This window comes from Schistocerca nitens, chromosome 8, assembly GCF_023898315.1.
Source record: "Schistocerca nitens isolate TAMUIC-IGC-003100 chromosome 8, iqSchNite1.1, whole genome shotgun sequence".
Classification (NCBI taxonomy): domain Eukaryota; kingdom Metazoa; phylum Arthropoda; class Insecta; order Orthoptera; family Acrididae; genus Schistocerca; species Schistocerca nitens.
The window spans coordinates 539,416,989-539,432,011 of NC_064621.1; the positions used below are offsets into that span (position 1 = coordinate 539,416,989).

Here is a 15,023-nt window from a genome sequence, read left to right on the forward strand (position 1 = left end):
TACCTGTTGCACTCTTTCAAGGTATGAACAAAACCACTTGTTTGCTACCCATAGTTTTCAGTTTATTTAACAGAATTGTGGCGCCTGCTGTATCAAAGGCTTTGCTGAATTCAAGGAAGATGCCTGTTATATGCTCTCCTGTATCTAGTGCTTCCAGAAAAATATTTGTAAAATGAGCTGTAGCTGAATGTGTGCTTTTACTAGGCTTGAAACCAAACTGTTCTTTACACAGATAATTGTACTTTGTTAGGTACCCCATGAGTCCAACTTTCATTATGGTTTCCATTACTTTTGAAAATGATAAGAATAAAGAGATGGGCCTATAATTTTGTATATTTTTGGGGTCTCCTTTCTTATTTAGCGGTAGAACCTTCGCATGCTTCAGTGCCTCTGGGAAGCAACCTGTGGTAAATGATTCATTTATGATGTGCGCTAAAGGGTCTGCGATACTTTCTGTGCAGTCCTTCAGGAAGCACACAGGTACTTAATGTATACATGCTGAGGTTTCATTTTTTAGGTTCCAAACAACATTACTTATTTCTTCTGAAATGGAGGACTGTAGCATCATTGTGTTTCGAACATAGTTCAGTGTTTGTACAGATTGTAATTTGTGAAATTTGTATTGTAGCTTGGTACCTATGTTGCTGCAATATTGATTTGCAAAGCCTGCCTTTTTTTAAATCATGTATTGTGGTATCAGTGCGCTGTAATTGTATGTTTACCTGTTTTGTCTTTTCTCTATTTGTCTCCAGTTTGGTGACATTCTGGGATGCTTTTATTTTTTGTCTTTTTCCATAATTTTGTCATTTTGAGACCTTTTTGCTGTTTGAGAGAAGACCCTTCTATAGCTGAGTATTTTAGTTTGGTTTTGTACAGCTATTTTTAATTTTAACAGCTGAGTGGAATGATCTGAAAGGCCCGGGTTACCTACAACCATATCACAATTTTCTTTCTCCAAGTCATTTAGTATATGGTCAGTGATTGATGCTGAGTGCTTAGTTACCCTTGTGGCTGTATTAATTAGTCAATGGTGATATTCTATAGCTGTACATAATGTTCGAATATGTGTTGCAGAATCCGCCTGTGTTCAATGTGTCGATGTTTAAATCTCCAATCCTCCCACCCATCACCCTCCATTTTAAACTGCCATTTTTATCTTTGACCTGATCTGGCTTGGTCCATTATTTGAAATGAACATAGTTGCCGATATGTCATTTTTGCCACAGCTACCATCCAGGTATCATCACAAGAACACACACACACACACAGTCAGTGTGGCAACACTGTGCTTGAGTCATGTTGTTGATGACTCGACTTGGCAACTTTGTTGCTGCTGATCATTTACTATCTGGATGTGTTGTAATTTTGTTCAGAGAGTTGTGACATCACAGCAACTATTGGTGCACTTCTTTGCTAGTTAAGATGACTTGGTTACAAGACACACTGAGATAAATAGTCATACACAAGATGTCAGAATTTCTTTGTGTCCTTAAAGACCCCAGAAGAGAATGGGAATCTGTGATCAAGTGGTCTCTCTGAAGAAAAATATTCACAGAAGAAAAATTGGAAGATTTTGAAAACAACATTGTGTATTGTATTGTTTTGGAAATTTAAGATCATGCCAGTCATCTCATAAGGCAAAAGGCAGCAGATACTTTATATGACACGAGTTGTGTATGAGGGGCTGCCATTCAATTGAAAGAATTGTGAAATATATGAGGGTTCAAGTACAGAAAAGGTAATGATGCTACACACATTCTGCTGATGAAATCCAATATTGTAACAGTAAGGGCAACTTTTCTGAGAAAAATGCATGACATCAGGAACTAAAGTGATCAGCACCATATTATTCATGTTAATGAGCTTGGCTCACTCAGTGGGCAAGAGTAATTTGAAAAATTGATTAGCAGAGGAAACAAACTTAAGTTTCCTTTATTTACGTCTGTGGCCACAAACTTTTTGTTAACAGATTACCGGTTTCGGTCTTTAGTGACCATCATCAGATCTGTTTCATAAAAACAAAGTCCTTTGGAAAGGACTTTGTTTTTATGAAACAGATCTGATGATGGTCATTGAAGACCGAAACCAGTAATCTTTTAACAAAAAGTTTGTGACCATAGACGTAAATTAAAGGAAACTTATTACCTATACGGGTCAGTGTTTTTTTCGCGATGATGTCGTAGCTTGGAAAATGAACTTACTGTCTAGCGTGTTGGGTCAAGTGGCTTTGACTTTGTCAGAAGTGCAAAGCTATTAATTACAACAAGTGATTATCATAAAAGAGATGAACAGTAATGTATTCAAACAATGTTTCTTAGATTTATTGTGTGGTTTAGACGAAAGTGTTGTGATCCTCATGGATAACTTCAGTTGTCATTAAAAACGGAAGAGAAAATTCGCAATCCAGACACACAAAGTGGAGGAATTGTGCAGTTGACAAAAGAGAAAATTATTTCAATTATGGATTGCTATATGAAAGTAGAGGTGTTAAGAAAGTCTGGCACCACAAGTGCTTATACAGTCAATTTGAAATTGACAGTTTAGTAACAGAAATGGGGCACAAGGTTGTGAGGAGGCCCCCTCACCATTTGGAATACACCTGAGAATAATATATGTAGGTGCACTAGTGAAAGGAGATGACCCATCCAGAAATTGCACATTTAGAATCAAAGATATGCAAAATTTGCTTAAATTTCCATTGATGACATTACTGTCAGACAGGCTTAACAGTGTACTCCACACTAAAAATTACTACCTGAATGAAGACATTTGAGAAAATCTCGTGGAAAATATTGTCCATTGCTTCAAGTGACTCCTCAGGTATTGAATTTTCAAATACACTTGATTCTTCAGAACAAAATAATTAAAAAACAATAAATTACATTAACTGTTATGTTTCTTGTTCTTTTTCTTTCCTAAAGGTATGAAGACTATTCTCTCCCCAATCCCCCTCCCCCTTTTCTGTTGCCTTGCCAGTTCTTCTCACCTCCCCCAGAATTTATCAGTATGTGTTCATTAATTGTATCAAAGCAAAATTCAGTGGAAAAAAACTCAAATTATGAAACAGAATAGCTGGCCATTTCGTACATTCAGGTGGTGAAATATGTGTAGTACCATGGTTAGACACACATAAAAGTGATACACTATCTTAGAGTTTGGAACTAGTAGATCCTTCCTTGTGGAGGAGAGATGGATAAGTTGAGAAAGGTTAAAAAAAAGGGCACATCACTAAGTCCCCAGGATAAGAAGGATCTGACATGTAGTCTCCAACCTAATGGATGTCAGTAGCTTTGGGGGTGCTAATGCTGACTCAGGCCGCTACCTTATGGCAACAGTCAGAAGTCAGTCATCTAATGCATGAAAGGTATGTGGATCTCATGTAAGATAATTTCATGTTGATAAGCTCAAGGAGCCCAAGCTTCTCTAAAGATTTCCTAATTCACTCATGAAAAACCTGGCACGCTTATCCAACATTGGGAGAATCGAACAAATATGAAAAAAACCTAAAGAATGCCCTTACAAAAGTATGAAGAAAGGTATAAGATGAATAGACCAAACCACATACAGTGGTTGGTTTGAGGGAGAGCACGCACTATTAACACCAGGTTAAAAATTAGTCCTACAAGAGAATACAACAGGTAAACTATACCCGAAAATCTGTAGAAGATTATAAAATAGCGAGAAGAGAAGAGGCTTCGCAAAAAGAAAGAGAGAACATAAAAGGAATGAATCAGTTGAAAGGGATGTACAAGGTTAGAGCTTTTTTTTTTCTAAAGTTGAATAAGAACCATCCAAGACAGATTTATCAATAAATACAGATGGCTCAATATTGAGTAATGATGAAGTAATGTGTGTAAGATAAGCTCAGTGCTTTGATGAACTGTTAAATTGGTCCGTTTTGATTGATACACATCACCACTTTATGGACTTCAAATCTGCCTATGATAGTATTGACAGAAAGGTGTTGTATATGGTAATCACAATAACAGTTCATACCCTTAGTGATACTGTGTATAGTAATCTAAGTTACAGTTCGTCACCATAGTGAAACTGGATACAGTAATCACAATCACCATTCATCAACTTACTGAAATTGTATGTAGTAATCGCAGTAACAATTCATCACCTTCATGAAATTGTATATAGTAATCACAAAAAAACAGTTTATTGCCTGAGTGAATGCTACTATGGAGAGCGCATGGGGTCAGATGTAGATACAGGATATGCTATCAAGTCCTGTGACCATAAAAATGGATTAAGCAGAGAGATTTGTTATCTTGTGTTGTGTTGAAATATAGTCTTGGAAAAGGTTATAAGAGATTTGGGCATCAATACAAGGGGGACTATCCATTACAAATCAGTTCAGATGCTGGCATACGCAAATGATACTGATGCAATTCAAAAAACGCCAAGAGCAGTGAAAGAAGTTCTACAAGTCTTGAAAGTGCTGCTGGAAAAATGAACTTACAGGTAAATGTACGAAAAACTAAGTAATGCTTGTAACTAAGAAAGATTATCCTAATGAACCCTCATTGAAGTTTGATATTTTTATTAGTTTCACTTACCTTGGATCAGAAGTAAACTCTGTAAATAGTGTCAGCTCTGAAATCCAAAAATGAATTTTGTATGTCAATAAGAGACATCTTTTAAGCTGCTTTTTAGGAAAACTCAAGTTATGATGATGTACAAAGCACTAATATAATGTGCGGAAACCCTGTGAAATTTGATGAAAAGCAACTGCACATAACACTGGACTCGCATTCGGGAGGACGACGGTTCAATCCCGCGTCCGGCCATCCTGATTTAGGTTTTCCGTGATTTCCCTAAATCGTAAATCGCTCCAGACAAATGCTGGGATGGTTCCTCTGAGAGGGCACAGCCGACTTCCTTCCCTAATCCGATGAGACCGATGACTTCGCGGTTTGGTCTCTTCCCCCAAACAACCCAACTGCACATATTTGAAAGAAAGATGTTGAGAGAAATTCTTGGCCCAGTGGAATTAAATGGTGCCAGGAGGAGGAACTGCAAATATGAATTATGTAACTAACCAGACATTGTCAGTTGCATTATGATTAAAACACTGGAATGAGCAGGCTGTACCAAGAGCTAGAGACAGAACGATTAAGAAGATATTCAACAATGCCTGAAGGAGCTAGGAGGGTTGAAAGACAACTGCTAAGGGGGGAGAAAGGTGTTAGAAAGGACACGAGGAGAAATGGAATTCAAAATTGAAGGAGTTTGCCACTAAACAGGAAAGAGTTGAATGATGTTCTACAGAAGGCCAAGGCTCACAGGGGGTGGTCATTCGATGGATGGATGGATGGATGAATGAATGAATGAATGAATGAATGAATAACAGCCATGCCTTATAATTCATAAATGAATATATAAAATTGAAAGGCTCATGAATGAAAGGAATTGCTATTTCACGATAATATTTTCTTGACCTGTGGTTTTCAGCCAAAATAAAGTATTTAAAATAGTCATTGTCTGTTTATGTTAAGGAAATATTTATTTCAAAGTGCTGACTTCCAAGTTCAATAAACTTATCATTTTCCAGTGAGTACCTTGTAATGTATTATGCTTACATGTATCAGACAGCATTGTCTGACAGCATAATTTGCGTGGGTATGACTCTACAACTGCATACCTTTGATCCAAAGGCTTTGTTGAGGTGTCGGGTGAGAACACAAGTGGAGGGAAATATGCAGAAAAGGTGAGAAAGGTACCTTCTGTACTTGCCCTTCCAGCTGCCAGTTTTACTACTCCATAGCATTATTACATTGATCTTTACAACAGATATTTCTGTTTCTCTTGAACACTTCAGTTATTAAAACTTCCAAAATGGAGCACTGCTGTGACTAGGTGAACATTTTTCATGTCTACCTAAATTACCACATCACCAGTAACTTCATTAATTTTATCATTTTGCACCTCATACTTTTTATGATAAATGCATACAAGGAACACTTGCACTTATTGTTAGAAAAAAACAGCATGCTGCTATGTTATGCAAGATGGGCTATTACGTGTATGAGGTAGTGCAGCTACTACAACATGTGATGGTTCTGCTATGTAAACAATGATTACCATGGGCAGAAGGTAAAAACTGAGTTAAAATGATGTGTGAAGGTCATAAGTAATGCCATTCGGATATTTTCCAACATTTATTTGTTAGAGGTTAATCTGAAAACTTACCTGATGTGCCTGTGAAAGGCTGTTCTCTCTCTCTCTTCCAGCCAGTTGGATCAGAAGACTTTACAGTACTTGCCAATTCATATTTTACCATTTCTAAGTCAATCAGTAAGAAATATCCTGTTTGCAGCTAAAAAATGCCGGTCATCAGTCTTAGTTGTCTTCTTTGTTTTAGTGTGGAATTGTCAGATTTTAACCACAAGTGTGATTATTGATTTGTTCTATAATTAAGTGGGAGAGATCCATCTCACTTACAGTAACAAATTTACACGCAAAAATCAGTTGTATTCATTTTTAAATGCCCCAAACATTAATAAACTAGTCTTTTTCATTAAGAGAATACAGCCACGCTGAGGTAAACTTGACAACAAAAGTGCATACCCCTTTTAAATAATCACCAACTTTGTATTTCATTGGTAATAATCTCTACTTAACAAAGAATTTTATGGCAGCATAACATTCCAGTTTGTTAGTGTGAACTATCTACATCCAACACAACTAGTTTTGAAGCTGTATATGAGATTGAATCAAATGAAAACCTTAACATTTATTATTATGCAAATGAGGTAATACAGAGAAATTACAGAATGCTTGCCCCCCCCCCCCCCCTCCTCCCCAGCACGTCTTTGAGCTGTCCGAACATGTGAAAGTCACTTGAGGCGAGGTCTGAGAAGTAAAGTGAACATGTAAGACATTCAGATTTCTGTATTGTTGCTATGCTCAGGAGGTCAGTAGGGGGATACATTGTCGTGTTGCAACAAAACACCTGCTGTTGGAGGTTCTCATTGTTTACTCATGATTGCCAGATGAAGGTGATTTTGTAGCAGATTTGAGCAAGAATTATCGGTCGTTGTTGGTGTCATTTTCATGTAAAGTTCAAAAACAACCCCTTTAGCAGCACAAAAGAGAGTGAGCATGACTTTTCTTACTGACAGTTTGCTTTAATTTTTTTTATTATTTTGGTGAAGAGCTACAGTGCCATTCCTTGCTTGATCCTTTAATTTCAGTTGGTGATAGTGCACAAATGTGTGATCTGTAAAAATTCTATCAAGAAATCCATTATCTTTGACTTGTAAACTACACCGAAGTTCCTCGCAGACAATGATGTGACAGTCTTTCAATTCAAACAATGGAAAATCCAGGATGAAATGTAACAATATTATGAGAAGGAAAGTTGCTACTTACCATATAGTGGAGATGCTGAGTCACAGATAGGCACAACAAAAAGACTTTCACAATTAAAACTTTTGGCCATTGGCCTTCGTCAACAATAGACACACATTCAACAATAGACACACATACAAGCGCGTGTGCGCACACGCACAACTCATACACATGACTAGAGTCTCAGGCAACTGAAACCACAGTGCAAACAGCGACACCAGGGCGTGATGGGAATGGCGAATGGGTGGGGGTAAGACGGAGACTGGGGCAGGGAGGGGGAGGGGTAGTATGGTGGGGGTGGCAGACAGTGAAGTATCTTTCAATTCACTTGTCAACTGACATGACACACACCTTGTAGACTCGATTGAATTGCAAAACATCAAGCGCAGTATTGCCTGCTGAGCCAAAACTAGTATCCAGAATAGTGGTTATTTTTTACAGTAATACACCTGTTTTTCTTCAAAAGCTGTTTAACGTTTGTTCCTCACTACATGGTGTATGTGGACCAGGAGTGGGGTTTATTCGGTGGAACTAACACCTCTTTTAAACATTTTGTACCACTTGTACTCCCCTGCCCATGAACCATGGACCTTGCTGTCAGTGGGGTGACTCGCGTGCCTCTGTGATACAGATAGCCATACCCCAGGAGCAACCACAATGGAGGCGTATTTGTTGAGTGGCCAGATAAATGTGTGGTTCCTGAAGAGGGACAACAACATCCTTTTCAGTAGTTGTATGGGCAACAGTCTGGACAGTTGACTGATAAAGTCTTGTAACCTCAGTCAAAACGGCCTTCCAGTGCTGATACTCTGAATGGCTGAAAGCAAGGGAAACTACAGCTGAAATTTTTCTCAACAACATGCAGCTCTACTGTATGGTTAAATAATGATGATCATGATGTCGTCTTCAGTAAAATAGTCCCCCATTTGGATATCCAGGCAGGGACTACTCAGGACATTGTTGTCATAAGGAGAAACAAAACAGGCATTCTAAAGATCAGAACGTGAAATATTAGATCCCTTAATCAGGCAGGTAGGTTAGAAAATTTAAAAAGGGAAATGGATAGGTTGAAATTACATATAGCAGGAGTTAGTGAAGGGTGGTGGCAGGAGAAACAAGCCTTCTCATCAGGTGAATACAGGGTTATAAGTACAAAGTTAAATGAGGGTAATGCAGGAGTGAATTTAATAATGGATAAGAAAATATGAACGCAGGTAAGCTACTAGGAACAGCATAGTGAATGCATTATCGTAGCCAAGATAGACATGAATCCCACGCCTACCACAGTAGTACAAGTTTATATGACAACTAGCTCCACAGATGATGAAGAAAATGAGGAAATGTACAATGAGATTTATTCAGATACTTAAAGAAAATGAAAATTTAATTGTGATGGGGGACTGAAATTCAGTAGCAGCAAAAGGAAGAGAAGGAAAAATAGTAGGTGAATATGGACTGTGGGAAAGGAAAGAAAGAGGAACCCACCTGATAGAATTTAGCCCAGTCGTTAACACTTGGTTTAAGAATCATGAAAGAAGATTGTTTACATGAAAAAGACCTAGAGACATGGGAAGGTTTCAGATTGATTATATAGTTGTTAGACAGAGATTTAAGAACAAGATTTTAAATTGTAAGACATTTCCAGAGGCAGATGTGGACTATGACCACAACTTGTTGGTTATGAACTGTAGATTAAAACTGAAGAAATTGGAAAAAAGTAGGAAAATAAGAAGATGGGACCTAGATAAGTTGAAAGAACCAGAGATTGTTTAAAGTTTCAGAGGGTGCATTAGGCAACAGTTGACAGGGGAAAGGAATACAGTACAAGATGAAGAGGTAGCTTGAAGACATTAAATAGTGAAGGCAGCAGAGGATAAAATAGGTGAAAAGACAAGGCCTAGTAGAAGTCCTTGGATAACACAAGAGATATTGAATTTTAAGATGCAGCAAATGAAGCAGGCAAAAGGAAATACAAACATTTAAAAAAATGAGACTGACAGGAAGTGCAAAATGGCTAAGCAGGAACGGCTAGAGGACAAATGTAAGGATTTAGAGTCATATTTCATTAGGGGAAAATTAGATACCACCTACAGGTCTTTGGGGAAAAGAGAAGCAGCTGTATGAATGTCAAGAGCTCAGATAGAAAACCAGTCCTAAGGAAATAAGGGAAAACTGAAGGGAGACAAACTTGAAGACAATATTACAGAAAGGGAAGATGACGTAGATGATGAATTTGAAAGGGCCCTAAAAGATCTGAGTCAAAACAAGGTCCCAGGTGTAGACGGTATTCCATCACAACCTTGGGAGAACCAACCATGACAAAACTCTTCCATCTGGCGTGCATGATGTATGAGAAAGGCGAAATACCCTCAAACCGTAAGAAAACTGTAGTAATTCCATTTCCAAAGAAAGCAGTTGCCTACAGGTGTGAAAATTATCTAACTATCAGTTTAATAAGCCATGGTTGCAAAAATACTAACACGAATTGTGTACAGAATAATTGGAAAAACTGGTGGAAGCTGACCTCGGAGAAGATCAGTTTGGATTCCAGAGAAATATAGTAACACACAAGGCAATACTGACCTTACAACTTAGAAGATAGGTTAAGAAAAGACAAACATAAGTTTATAGCATTTGTAGAACTAGAGAAAGCTTTTGACATTGTTGGGTAGAATACTCTCTTTGAAATTCTGGAGGTTGTTGTTGTTGTGGTCTTCAGTCCTGAGACTGGTTTGATGCAGCTCTCCATGCTACTCTATCCTGTGTAAGCTTCTTCATCTCCCAGTACCTACTGCAACCTACATCCTTCTGAATCTGCTTAGAGTATTCATCTCTTGGTCTCCCCCTACGACTTTTACCCTCCACGCTGCCCTCCAATACTAAATTGGTGATCCCTTGATGCCTCAGAACATGTCCTACCAACCGATCCCTCCTTCTGGTCAAGTTGTGCCACAAACTCCTCTTCTCCCCAATTCTATTCAGTACCTCCTCATTAGTTATGTGATCTACCCATCTAATCTTCAGCATTCTTCTGTAGCACCACATTTCGAAAGCTTCTATTCTCTTCTTGTCCAAACTATTTATCGTCCATGTTTCACTTCCATACATGGCTACACTCCATACAAATACTTTCAGAAATGACTTCCTGATACTTAAATCTATACTCGATGTTAACAAATTTCTCTTCTTCAGAAACACTTTCCTTGCCATTGCCAGTCTACATTTTATATCCTCTCTACTTCGACCATCATCAGTTATTTTGCTCCCCAAATAGCAAAACTCCTTTACTACTTTAAGTGTCTCATTTCCTAATCTAATTTCTGGAGGTAACAGGGGTAAATTACAGGGAGTGAAAGGCTATTTACAACTTGTACAAAAACCAGACAACAGTTAAAAGAGTCAAGGGGCATGAAAGGGGAGCAGTGGTTGAGAATGGAGTGAGACAGGGTTGTAGTCTGTCTCCGATGCTGTTCCATTTGTACAATGAACAGGCAGTAAAAGAAACCGAAGAAAAATTTGGAGTAGGAATTAAAGTTCTGGGAGAAGAAATAAAAACTTTTGTTTGCTGATGACATTGTAATTCTGTTGGAGACAGCAAAGAACTTGGAAGAGCAGTTGAACAGAATGGACAGCATCTTGAAAGGAAGACAAAAGGTCAATATCAACAAAAGCAAAACAAGGATAATGGAATGTAGTCGAATTAAATCAGTTAATGCTAAGGGAGATGCTGAGTCGTGATAGTCACAGCAAAAAGGTTCACACAATTATAGCTTTCGGCCATTAAGGCCTTTGTCTGCAGTAGACACACATACACACACGCACACACACACTCACGTAAATGCAACTTGCACACACGTCTGCAGTCTCAGAGAGCTGAAACCACACTGCGAGCAGCAGCACCAATGCATGATGGCAGTGGCGACTGGATGGGGGTAAGGAGGAGGCTGGGGCAAGGAGGGGGAGGGATAGTGTGGTGGGAGTGGCGGATAGTGAAGTGCTGAAGTTTAGACGGATGGCAGGAGGGAAGGTGTGGAGGGGGCAGGGGGTAAGAATCGGAAAGGAGAGAAATTAAAAGACTGGATGTGGCGGTGGAATGGGAACAGGGAGGGGGCTGGATGGGTGAGTACAGTGACTAACAAAGGTTGAGGCCAGGAGGGTTCCCACCAACACCAGCTTTTCTGAATTGCGCAGGTGGAAACTTTCCCTTCAATACATCCTACGTTCCCATAACCCTCCTAGCATCAACCTTCGTTAGTCACTGTCCTCGCCCATCCAGCCCCCTCCCTGTTCCTTTTCCAGCCCTAACACAGCCGTCATTTCACCGCCACACCCAATTTTTTAATTTCTTTTTATTTCTCTCCTTTCCAATATTTACCCCCTCCGCACCTTCTCTCCTGCCCTACGTCTAAACTGCAGCACTTCACTGTCCGCCCCTGCCACCATACTATCCCTCCCCCTCCCCACCCCGGCCTCCTGCTTACCCCCACCCAGTCGCCACTGCCATCATGCACTGGTGCTGCTGCTCGCAGCGTGGTTTCAGCTCTCTGAGACTGCAGACGTGTGTGCAAGTTGTGTTTGCATGAGTGTGTGTGTGCGCAAGTGTGTATGTGTGTCTACTGCTGACAAAGGTCTTTATGGCTGAAAGCTATAATTGTGTGAATCTTTTTGTTGTGCCTATCGCGACTCGGCATCTCTGCTATATGGTGAGTAGCAACTTTACTTCTCTGGTATTGTTACATTCCACCCTGGATTTTCCATTGTTTGATTAATGCTAAGGGAATTAGATTGGGAAACGAGACATTTAAAGTAGCATTTGAGTTTTGCTATGTGGACAGCAAAATAACATGATGGTAGAAGCAGAGAGGACATGAAATGTTAACTGGCAGTGGGAAGAAAAACATTTCCGAAGAAGAGAAGTTTGTTAATGTTGAGTATAGGTGTAAGTGTTGGGAAGTATTTTCTGAAGGTAGCGAGACAAGAAATTTGTAGCACAACTTGCCAAAAGAAGGGATCAGTTGATAGGATATGTTCTGAGACATCAAGGGATACCAAATTAGTCTTAGAGGGGTTTGTTGGAGGTAAACATGATAGAGGGAGACCAAGAGACGAATACAGTAAGCAGATTGAAGGATCTTGGTTGCAGTAGTTATTCAGAGATGAAGAGGCTTGCACAGGATAGAGTAGCATGGAGAGCTGCGTCCAACCAGTCTTCGGATTGAAGAGCACAACAACAACAACAACAACAACAACAACAACAACCACTTGTATACTTGCTGCAGGACACTCATGGATCACCAGACTGTGCCTTCCATCTTGTGATACATTTCCACTGGTTTAACAGTATCTCTCTGCCTTAACTTCACACATGATGAAACATATATAGATTTGTTTTCTTGTCAAATTCTATTTTCCCTTGTAAGATTCTGCTACAACAATATTTCAAAATATTGATGGAAAAAGGCTGATTAGTAAATAATGTATACAGATCCTCTTCCATTCTCACTGTATATTATAAATTCTCATAAAATACTTGTGTAACGTTGTACAGACACAGTATCAGAAGTGACACCAACCAAGTTTTATTCTGCTTCCATGCGAAGAGATCCACAATACACTGAATGAAGTACAGTATAATTCAAAGTCTCATAACTATACAACACATCAGTATACAGTCTCAAAGGTGAGCATACTATAAGCAAGTAAACATCAGTGTGGCTGACGGCCCAGCATGCTAGTCTTACATTGGGCTGTTGTGCACATGGCTGGAGGCACTTTTACCCTGGCGTGTTCAATTACGCATGCTCACACTGTAGGGTGACAACACTCCTTCCCTGTTGGGGAAAAGTGTTTACTGCGGAGATGTCCATGTCTTTATCAGTAGGTGATGACTGGTGGAACAGGTGTGGTGTCTCACGAGAATATGGTCTGAAATGGTGCAGGCACGGACAGATGTGGGGAGATGCCAGGAGGGAGCACTGGTGATGATGGTGCTGTATCCATGTTCACATCCAGGCAGGCACATGGCGATGGAGGCACTAGAGAAGATGGCGGAAACAGGTACTGTGAAAAGTGATGTAGCCCCACACTGACTACTCCGCTTGGTGACGGTGGCACGCAGAATGAAAACAGAGATATAGGAGGCATGGATTGCACTGTAGGTGCCAGCACAATTGGTGGAGGCAGCCGCGGGAGCGGAGAGCTCTCCGGTGCACAATCAGTCATGCTTGGACTGAGCTGGTCATATTGTCATGGCACCAAGCTATCGGAGATGTGCACCACAATGCAGAAGCGGCGGCCCCAGCAGCATTGGGTGACTACTGGTATGCACTTAGGCCACTGGCCAAACCTCCAGGCCCAGATGGCGGAGCCTGGATGGAATTGCTGTGAGGTGGGCACCAGTGTGTGACTGAGTGTCAGGCAGAGCAGATGAAGCAGCATAAGGGTCTGGTGGCCATGAAGCAGTTCCGCCAGGCTACAGTAGCCAACTGGAGTGAACCTATATGAACTCAAGAACCTGTTGAGGGCTCCCTCAGGAGAAGACTGAGTGATATATTTTTTCATCTGAGTTTTAAATGAATAGTCCAGCTACTCCGCCTCTCGGTCAAACTGGGGATGAAAGGGAGGGGCTGTAATATGCTGGGTGGCACTTTTTGTAAAAAAAAATCCTCAGTCTTGAGACACAAACTGTAAGTTGTTGTCCATTACAAGCGTATATGGCAATCCCTCTAACGAAAAAATCTTTGAGAGGGTTGTAACAGTAGTCAACATGGGTGGGCAGTGGAACACATAAGGAGATTTTGAGAAAGCATCAAATACTAAAAGCCAAAAGGAGTTTAATAATGGACCCACAAAATCAGCATGAATATGCTTTGGAGGGGGAAGGCATAGTGAAAGAGTGTGTCATGGCACCGCTTGACAAGCGGCGTACTGCAGGCAGGCTGTCACAATGAATCCGCTCTCATTGTCAATACCCAGCAAAAACGTGTGATGGTAATGGTCCAGGTGGAGAAGGTGCATACTAGCCCAGAGCGATGCAGACAGGATCACAATCCTGGGCACCAATCCTTCAGTAGACAACAGTAACATACCATCAAGAACTGAGAGGTGTTGGCAGAGAGCATAATAATTATGCAAGGGATACAACACTCGGCCTGGTGGTTTATCCTCCCAGCCATGGTGGGCAAATTGAACAACCTGACATAAGACAGGATTGGACCAGACAGCTGCCAAAATCCAAGAACTGGAAATAGGAAAACCATCCACAGTGTTTTGGGCTCCAACATCTAAATGGAAACACATGGTTTCATCCTGATGAAATGCTTGATCAGAGGCAGTTGGTAATTGAGAAAGAGCATCTACTTCAGCATGTTGTGTTGTGGGTCAGAAATGAACTTCATAGTTATAGTATGGCAAGAACAGAGCCCAGTGTTTTAGGTGAGGGGCTGCTTTGTCTGGTGAAGATGCCGAAGGACTGATGAGAAACTGAAAGTTTATGATCAGTAACCAAATGAAACTTAAAGCCGTATAGGAAAACATGACTTTTCTTGAGTGCATGCAAAATAGTAAGGGCTTCTTTTTCTACCTGTGATTAGTGTTATTCCACCTGGTTCAAAGTTTTGGAAGCATATGCAGTAGAGTGTACAGAACCGTCTGCATATTTGCCG

The 15,023-nt window shown here is 40.2% G+C and overlaps 1 protein-coding gene across 3 annotated transcripts in view; it reads left to right on the forward strand.

The window, feature by feature from the left end:
* LOC126198771 (helicase POLQ-like) overlaps positions 1–15,023 on the forward strand; it is a 111,675-nt gene that overhangs the window by 31,194 nt on the left and 65,458 nt on the right. The window lies entirely within an intron of this gene.